Source organism: Gymnoscopelus microlampas (assembly GCF_963454915.1).
Source record: "Gymnoscopelus microlampas genome assembly, chromosome: 11".
NCBI classification, from domain to species: domain Eukaryota; kingdom Metazoa; phylum Chordata; class Actinopteri; order Myctophiformes; family Myctophidae; genus Gymnoscopelus; species Gymnoscopelus microlampas.
In genome coordinates, this window is record NC_139948.1 from 40,751,120 (window position 1) to 40,761,787 (window position 10,668).

Consider the following 10,668-nt stretch of genomic DNA (forward strand, 5'->3'; position numbering starts at 1 on the left):
GTCCTTTAAACCTTAGCTGCAGTCTGACGTCACGTTTAAACTTAGAATCAAAACGGTATAAACTGGCGCTTCAAGGTCTCTGCTTTCCTAACCCGTGCACAAACGGTTTGGTTCGTTCACCCCCCCCCTGTTGTGTACCACACCCTGTATTAGTAACCTCGGGTGGCATCAATGATTCAATTATCCCCCCAATCAGACCCGTTACAGTTCATGTGAATAGGACAAGTTCATATTTCCTCATGGCTTCAAACATGTTACATACAGTATATTTACAAATATAATAACATGCACAGGTCGAGTGGAATACTTATAATAATAATAATGTGCAATTGTCACAGTTGCATTGCAAAAATTCCTTTTCTTTTCTTTTTCAATATTTGTCTATATAGCTATTTATATAGGTCAGTTGTTCTCAACCTCTGGGTCGGGAACCCACATGATTTTAGGGGGGTCCCCAGATGACAGTGAAGTGACAATATAAGGACTTTATGACCTTTTTAATACCTCAAAAAGAAAAAGAGAGAGAAAAGAAAAAAGACCAGAATGGGGGTTCCGTTCCACAGTTTAAATATGATTATTTTGGGGGGCCTGTAAAGGTTGAGAACCATAGGATATGATTTTCTTCATTTTCTTCAAGTTTTTATGGACTGATTGTATGAAATAATTTGTCTAACAGCAATTCTTTGATGAAACCTGCTCATATCTCACTATTGGTATACTCAAGCCAGTTCTCATAAGCAAAGAAGATGAGGTGGACTTCATATGGTTCTCCATCATGAGCCATGGTTAAGTGACACTGATTTTCTAACAAAAATATCAGAGGTGGACGAAGTACTTGACCCCATTGCGTAAGAGTACAGATACTCCTTGGTCAAATTTACTATAAGTAAAAGTAGCTCAGTCAAAATGTTACTCAAGTAAGAGAAAAAAAAGTAATTGCTTTTAAATATACTTGAGTATTCCAAAGTACATGCTTTGAAAAATACTTAAAGTAAAAGTAGAAGTAGCCTTCAATTTTTATATTGCTGTAATGTTTTCACAATTCATTTATAGGACCTTGTAAGGGACCAGAGTTGGCCGGGAAGAGAGTCACCAGGAGACTTGTGTAGTTTTCTTAAAATGATTTATTTTTTATTTTATTTTTCCAAATAAAAGTAAGACAAGACATTAATTCTAGGCCCAAAACAAAAGAGGGCAAACAGTACCGAACTTACATCAAAACTGAGCTAACCCATGTGACACATGAGGGGAACATATATAGTGGGTGATCAGACCCACTTAAAACAAAGGGGAAGACAAACAATAACATTTAAACAGACTACAAATAGCTACAACATAATCCACTACAGCACTAACTCATATTAAACTAGAAAATGTGCTCCTCGGAGCACAGGTCTCCGCCAGTACTGTTCCTGATTAATCCTGTCTTACCTATTTATATTACATATTGTCACATGTCACTTGACCAATGTTAGCTTGGCTGAGACGGACACACACACGGAGGGTAAAACTCTCCTGGCGGAGACAAAAAATCACACCCCATTCATATTTAGAAACAACAGTGGTCATCACAGTGATGGAAGCTCACTTCAAGTGCGTGGTGATATTTATAGGTTTTTATTTCATCATGCGTCTCGCTAGCCAATCAAAGCATTGGTGACAACATATTGTCACGTGTCACGTGAAGCTTGACCAATGTTAGCTTGGCTGAGACGGACACACACACGGACCGACGGAGACGAAAACATACTCTCCACCATACTGGCGGAGACAATAAAGACATTACATACAACTGAAATACCAAAATACATCTTCACAATTGTTGTAACTAGAAATACATTTAAACTTATAATAAACCCCTGCCCCTCCCCATATGCACAGGGAACATGGTGCAGTCCAATTACTAATCAGCTCCATATAAGTACCTGTGGAACAGCTGGTTCTCTGTGGCCAGCCATCCTAAACTTCAGCACTCCTTTGAACTGATAACTCAACAAAGCTAAATAAACTTAAATACAAATGAAATAGCTCCTGATAGAACAACTTGGCCTTGATGTAACACCTGTGTCGAAAAGGTAGTGTAATACAATTATACAATGGAGGGTTAGAAGTTGGACTAGTTACTCTATAGGTTCGTCTACTGGAGCCGGAGGGGTAAATGATGAGACCAGATGCAGATCACTTTGAGTTGGCCGGCTCAATTTTATATTGAATGAATAAGGTAATAAAAGACAAACAAAACACTGTGCACAAACATACAGTAGGACAATAGGCATTAAATGAGGTATCAATGTATCTCTCAACCTTTTAGGCCGTGTGGTGACCCGCCAAAAAGTGCCTAGAAAATGAATTTCGTTCCCACGTCTTGGATCTACTTTTTCAATGCATTTTTGCATAGACAATACCCTTGTGGACTTTGGATTAAAAGGTCTCCGCACAATATCCTGCAGTATTTTTTCGCAAGCCAGAAATGTATATAAAAGTGAATAACCAAAAAACGAAAATGTTGTGCTGCTGTTTTTGCTGGTAAAATGTGTTACAGTATATTGATTTTGGCAACACAAAATCTTTCTCAAATGTCATAAATACATATAATTTACATACATATAATAAATACATCTGAAACAAGTATTGATGCCTTAGTATACTCATTGAATTTAGATCATGAAATGTAGCAAATTTGTTAAAGAAAACACTTCTACGGAAGTGATTGGCACCCAGCACAATGAAACATATACATATACATTTAGCTAAAAGCTTATGTTTCATACATAAAAAATATCACAACCTACTGTGTAATGAAAGGTAGAAAAAAAAAGCAGCACACCTTGGCCCGAAATGGCTGAAAATCAATCAAAATGCTACCACGCCCCCCTAGATTGGAATAATGCCAGAAATGGACTACACTAAAATAAATACACTAAAGCTGCAAATTATTACAAAATATGGTATACAATATTTATTAAAATACCACAGTGTGTCACAGCATGTGTCATTTGTACATCACCCCCCCCACCCACCCCACCCAGATCAGGCCTTCTGTGTCACTCACAGGTATGAACAGAGAAATGTTGGTGTGACATTGTCAGACAGTGCAACAGCAGCAAAATAGTATACAAATATGACAAAATATGAAAGTGCAGACTGCATCTCCTGTGGATAACCACTGATCACACCATTGATGGATTCTGGGGCACCAACTTCAGACTCAATGAGTATGTCTTGCAGCCCTGCATCACCAAACCTTTTTCCTAAAATACCTAGGAAGGACATGTATGAAACTCACCTAGTCTAACCAGGGGTCATCGACATGTCCGTACATGGACAAACATGTCCGTGGCAAGACTTGTCTATGACCATGGCACTTTTTTCTTTTTCTTTTTTTTTTTTATAAAAAAGAAGAAAAAAAGTGTTTCAAAGAGAAAGTGTTTCAAAGTGTCCAATAATAACAATGACAACTCAATTATAATAACACTCAACAAGCATAATCCATGGAAACCCTTGATCCACAGCCTCACCATGAGACCTCCTCCTCCTCACCTCTCATCAAAGTTAGGCACCTTTGCATCAAACTATTGTGACATTGCATTCCTTTAGATCATGCCATGCCTTCATGAATTACTCATCATGTACATAATTATCTGTTTTGACACTCAAGTCTTTTTCCTTTGTCCCATCGGCATGCTTTCTCATCAACATGGATTAGGTCTACTGTACTGTGTTCACCTTAATGGAAACCACACCTATTGAAGCTACGTAGACGAACAAAGAACTAGTTTAGCTGGAACCTCCTGTCTCCTCCTGTCCTCAAGTAAAACTGTCCTCTGAAAGGCCATCTGTCCACTCACCTTTGCAGCTAAGAGGCCCTTTTGCTTCTGCAATGTAAGATGGAAGCACTGTCTGTACTGGTAAGACCCAATTATTGAAATCCCAAACGTGGAATATACTTGGACCATGCCACATTGAATGCTTGTCTCAGGACTGCCACATGCCAGTATAGTGGATAATTAACTTCCCAGTCTCCAGGTGTTCTAAAGTATAGGCTCGCTAACCATGCCTGACATCCCAATTTTTGGCCATGCCATTATAGGCTAAAAAGAAAAGAGAATTGCTGATCTACAAGCTCACAACATGCTGTGATATGTTGTGAGCTTGTAGATCGTTTTTTCTCCCCAAATTCCCCCAAATTTAATTGATAAGTGGCTTGTTTTAAAATGTGCAGTGCAGTGGAATAGAGTAGACACTATAAGGCACATCAAGATTCATTAGTATACAGTATTACTGTATACATTTGGGGCTAGGCCTATGTGTTTCTGGTAATATTATTGATCACTTATTTTGCATGTCCGTGGCAAAAATAAAATATTGATGGAAATGTCCATCACAAGCTGGCATGGTGATGACCCCTGAGTCTAACGCTTTGTCAAGTCATCCTCTTTCCAGCGTATTTGCTGAGTAAAAGTACAATATTTGCCTCTGAGATGTAGTGGAGTAGAAGTAAAAGTATTGGAAATAAGTAAAGTACAAATACCTCAAAAGCGTACTTAAGTACAGTACTTAAGTAAATGAGTTAAATTCCAGCTGTCTTTATTGTTATTATTATTATTATTAATAATGTGTGTGTGTGTGTGTGTGTGTGTGTGTGTGTGTGTGTGTGTGTGTGTGTGTGTGTGTGTGTGTGTGTGTGTGTGTGTGTGTGACTATTTTAATAATATTAAAACATTTTTAAAGTTAAAAAAAACTAAAAAAGTTTTTTTTTAAATTAATTTTTTGGAAGTGTGTTCTAATGTTAGTCCTTTATAGCTAGATAACATCATTATCCATTGTCTTCATTATAGGAAATGTAATGAGTGAATTTTAACATTTTTACAATTGAAAACAACATGTGGGTCATTCCAGAATTGGAGGACATTTTACGTCCCACCCAAGAAATGTCAAATAATCCATTTACAAAATACTAAATAATGCATTTGTCGTGTAACTTTTACTTGTCCTGCGACCAAATCTAAATCAACTTGGAGCATTTGAAAAAAAAAACATATTTAGAAAAATACCAAATAAGTCTGTAGTACCCCTAAAATGCAAGTTTTCTCTTGTCCCACCCCCTTGGTTGCCAAATTGAATCTCAGATAAAACTGTTAAAATGACATTTAAATCTACTTGCGTGATCACGTGACACGTGACAACATATTGTCACATGTCACGTGAAGCTTGACCAATCAGCCGTGCTCAAACATACCGACATACGGACACGGTCAAATGTAGGAGTGGTTGGCACCACTCAAAAAGTGTTTACATGGATATGAATGCGTTACATACCTAAAGGTATAGAGCGGCTAGCGCCGCTAATAATATATAATAACCTGAGCCCGCCAAAATGAAAAGCCTATAGAACAATGTTTCTCAATGTTTGTTTGTTTGTTTGTTTGTTTTTTGGGGGGGGGAGGGGCTGGGGAGTATGGACTTATTGTGTATAGTGTGCAGTGAGACGGAGACAGAGAGAAGGTGAGTTGTGTGTTTGACTTGAGACAACACAGTGAAACCATTATTATTATTATTATTATTATTATTATTAACGTTATTATTATTATTATTATTATTAACGTTATTATTATTATTGTTATTATTATTGTTATCATTAAATAGCATAATATTATTATCAATAATAATAATGGCATAATAATAATAATAACAATGATAACGATAACAATAGTAATAATAATAATAATAATAATAATAATTGTAATAAGGGTAATAATAATAATAATAATAATAATAATAATATATATTAATAATGAAATAGCATGATGGGGGGGTCCGTGTTTCTAAGTGGGGGGTTGTTTCTAAGTGGGGATGTTTCTAAGTGGGGGTGCTTCTAAGTGGGGACCTGTCCCCATCTCTAATACAGACACGTCATCAACCACAACAACATCTGGTGTATTAGCTGTCAAAGATGTAAAGATGTTATAAGAGATAAGAGAGTTATCACTGAGATGGAACATGTTTGTACATTCTCACTGTAGATGCATGACATTTGTACAGGTTTGTTTTGCCATAATTATAAAAGACATACTTGTGGTGTTTATGTATGTATCATAGAGTCCATGAGACGGTAAATAGATGTTTATTGAAAAGTATGCTTCAAACTAGCAGCATGGAATTCACACATAAGTGTCAATATCTTTGATCTGAACAAAATAACCAACACCTTTAGTCTTCTTAACAAAAGGAGTGAATGCCTCCCAGCCTTGGGCTCAATTATATTTATTTATTTATATATAAATAAATGTTGTTATATAAGGAAATCGTTGAGATGCATGTGAGCTTGTAGATCTGCTATTTTCAATAGATTTTGTAAATGTGATAACATAATACGTGTGTGTGTGTGTGTGTGTGTGTGGCTTACCTGCTGACGTTTCTGCTTGAGGGAGTTGATCGTTCTGCTGTTTTCCTCTCACATTAATGTAAATAAAACGCCGGTAGAATGTTGCGTGAAAGCTTGTAAAAACCCATATCCACACAATGTTGACGTTTTTAAGCAACATATTATTTATAAATTATACCAAATATTTTTGCTTTGTTTTGGTCAGAGTTGAAGGGTTGCCATCTTGTTTTTTTGCGGCCATCCTATTGGTCGACAACATGCATGTGACCGAAAACCACACCACCCCTATTGAAACTAGAATATTCGCAATTCTGGGAAATTGCAAGTGTGGTTGCGCCGACGCGAGTCGCGGGTTGCGGCCGCCGGGACACGAGGAATACGCCGGGAGTAATACCATTGGAGGCCGTACACGTGCGATCCGAATTCGGTGCAGATCAGATCCTGCGTTCCTGATACATGCCGTTTTCATTTTAAGAAGTAGGCCCCTCCCACTATAGAAAATGGCCCCTCCCACAAATGTTGTAAGCCAATTATATTGTCACGTCACTCCTGAGATCACTTGCATTTCAATTTGAGAGGATTGATCCCCCCAAAAATCATGTTTTTGCATCAAACGGTTACATTTTGCGCATTTCTTTTTCAAAATCTGGGGTTGACTGGACGTTTTGTTCATGATTTTTGGCATAATTTGTAAAACAAGCCCCTCCCCTTTGGAAGCCTATTACGGACAAACAGTATGGATTCCGCTTTGATATGTTTATCGCATGGGTTCAGTGATTATGTGTACCAATTTTTGTGAGATTTGGACTAAATCTGTAGGAGAAGGTGCAAAAAGTGTGTTTTGAAGAAAATTCAAAATGGCGGAAAATCTAACCAGACGCAAATGGGCGTGGCCTATATGGGGAGTTGCATCATGACCCAAGGAATCCAGGGAAAAAGATGTTTTGATTCTACAACCTACGGTTCAAGAGTTATATAGGCCGAAATGTAAAGTGGGCTGTTATAGCGCCATCATGAGGTCGGCTGGTGTAATTATTTGTTTAAATAATTTGGCACTGGACTATGAACCTCCCCACCAAGTCTTGTAACTGTAGTCCTTACGGTTTCGGAGAAAATAATTGTTGAATGGGAGTTTTCGCATTTTCCCATGCAAGTCAATGGGGAAAATGAATTCACTAATAAATGAATATCAATTAAATTATACAACCTATCTCTTAGCAAAATACACGCACACGAATGTGGGAGGAGTAGCAGACAAAATAGTCTGGTTGACCACACAAAATATTACTACGCCTAGTAAGAAATAGTACCGACTTTAAACACTGATTATAAAAATACTGCAGGAAAGCAGATGGAGAACTTTTTGTTTCTTACTTACTACCAATAGATCTTTTCTAAGAAGCAGAGATTATTTAGATCCACCTGATGGGAACGAAACTGAACGAAAAGGGCCTTGACCAGACGGCCTATTTAGGATTTTCTAATCTGAGGGTGCACCCAACTGTCTGTCTGACTGACTGACTAACTGTCTGCAACTTAGTTGCAGTATTAAACCAGTTCAGGTTCCAATATTTCAACATCAACTATACAATCAGGATTTGAATCCAAAAAGAATACACTTCACATTTACAACAAACCAAAACAATAACTCAAAACACACATTTACTGACAATGACCCATACACCACTAAGTGGCTATAGAATAGTCCCAAGACACAAAGTGTCTAAACCTTAGTGTGTGTGTGCGTAAGTGTCCACTGTCAAGACCTGCACTGCTCCTTGCAGGGCAGAGAGTTGTGTGTGTTGGAGCTAATTGTCCAGTACTGCACTGTTCCTCACAGGGCAGAGGGTGTGGTGAGTATGCGTGTGTCAATGTCCAGTTCTGCACTACTGGCAGGGCAGAAGATAGTGTGTGTGGATCTGTATGTGTGTATCACCGCTCAATACTGCATTGCTCCTTGCAGGGCAGTGTGTGTGACAATTTCCTACCACACTGGGGACAAGGGCTACGGCTCTGGGTCTGTCCAAGGAGATATCTATCACGTTCTGGGTTCTTCCAATCTTCATGGGTTAGGTTAGCTCGCCATCCTTGGTGGACCAGAGTCGGACTGAATCAGAACAAATGTATCCAAACAAAAAACCTGACCTGCATAAAGCAAGGCCAGAGGCATCTCTGTGTTAATGTACCATAAACACAATACTGCATAAGGTTTCACTTCAAAATACGTATTGGAAATAAATACATTAAACCTTTCAAATTCACATTGATATAACAATTACAATTCAACAATAGTTCAAACAAAACAAAATAAAACTTCCTCTCACCGATGGTGGTGTATTCCTTACACTCAAATTAGTAACAGCAGGGTCCAGCAAAATACCATGTGAGTGAGCCACTATAAATCAAAAATGAGTGACATTGAGAACACATTCTTTTGATTTGAAATGAAATTATAATACACTTGGTGCAAAACGTTTTTTAGGTGAACACAAAATAAACTTTAAATTGACTGTTCATTAAACAAACAACCTAGTCACCAGCAGTGCTGGGATTTCACTCTCAACATGTTAGCTACCTAGCAGCTCATGCATCCAAACACTGTTTGTCACTCACCAAGGTTTGCAAATGAAATCAGCATCAGCACACCAGTGCTGTCTAGATGACTCAATGTTGCTTCTCATAAAGAGTTAAAGTCATTAATGTTGTGATCTGGTGTACACAACTGAGATTATTATTCTATATTTTATCAAACTGACGTTTTTCTGTGCAAGAGACAAGGAGACTGTTCTCATGCAAAAGTTTGCTGAAGTGGCTCCTCTCTCTGATCTCACTCTGATTAGATGGATTCGTTCCACCTGCTGTCCCTGCACACACAGGCAACAGGCCCCTGTTCAGACAGGGCGTTGTCTCATCTCATTGGGCCACAGCTGAATGCCAATCAAGCTGATACAATGAACTGATCTGAGGGGGTTTCTGTGTATCTTTTACTGTAGTGAGGGAATGACTGAATGAATTGTCACCTGATGACATTTTAACAGTTATTTATTTATTCATATTGAAGTATGATTTAATCCACTTTTAACTCACTATTTATCTATTTATTGTAAAGGGTGATTCAGTCTATTTTAACCCATTTCTGGACCTGGGTTACATTGACAAAATATAACTTAATGTATGTACACTCCAGGCCATAACTTCATCACCAAACTTGCAATAAACAGTGTGTCATTTAACCGGTTGTGTGTAGTCCTTCATGTTTGCAGAATGTAGCTTGCTGAAAATAAATATGAATTAAATTAATAAACCAAAAAAGACAAGTGTCCACCATGTTTTACCAACTTTGTGTGTCTGCTGGTGTGGCCATCACATGTGGCCATCACCGACCTTGTAACTCTTGTTTCAGAGAAGTAACTCTCTTGATTGTACCACTACGCCTGCAGAGTGCAGAAACACCTATAAAAACGACTGAGGAACCAGAACTAAATACTTTTACTTATACACCCATTGACACATACAAGATGTAAGAGGCGAGCGGAGGAGGAAGCCAGGAACACGGCTAGTGTGAGAGCATTTTAGGGAAGAAAAAAGAAACAGAACAACCTAAAAGTACAGCCTTCCTAGAAATAATCGAGTAAAAGTAAAATATGTGTCTTGGAAATGTACTCAAGTAAGACTAATAAGTATTTAAAAAAATCTAATACTCAAGTAAAGTAGAGATCCTCAGAATCTGTACTTAAGTACAGTACTCAAGTACATTTACTCCGTTACTGTCCACCACTGGGAATGAGTGGGAATCCATGGTCGACAACTGCAACTAGTTCCGTCGCGCACACGCTCAACCAAAACGCTCCTTAGTGAGCGGAAGTGTATAGTGTAACACACTTGTGGGTCTCCATGAAACCACACCCTTATAAAGCGTTCCGGCTCGATCAACACAATTAGAAAGATTAGGGCAAATAAATGATATTACAATAGAGAATCAAAAATATAACAAATTACAACCTATTAAGGCAGCCACAAACTGTTTCTTAGAAAGGAATACCAGCACTCACTTAGATCCATTTAGGATTTCTTGTTTATTTCAGTCTTTTACCCCCAGCAGCAGCTCATAAGACGGACGTTTCGGACCACAGGCCTTCCTCAGCGCTTAGGAAGGCCTCTGGGCCGAAACGTCCGTCTCACCCTGAAAAAAAATTCCCTCACCTTCAGAATTCGAACATATAAGTCACGATTAGGCTATACTCAAAGCGGAAATGGTGCTGCATGCTTGCTACTTTTGCAGT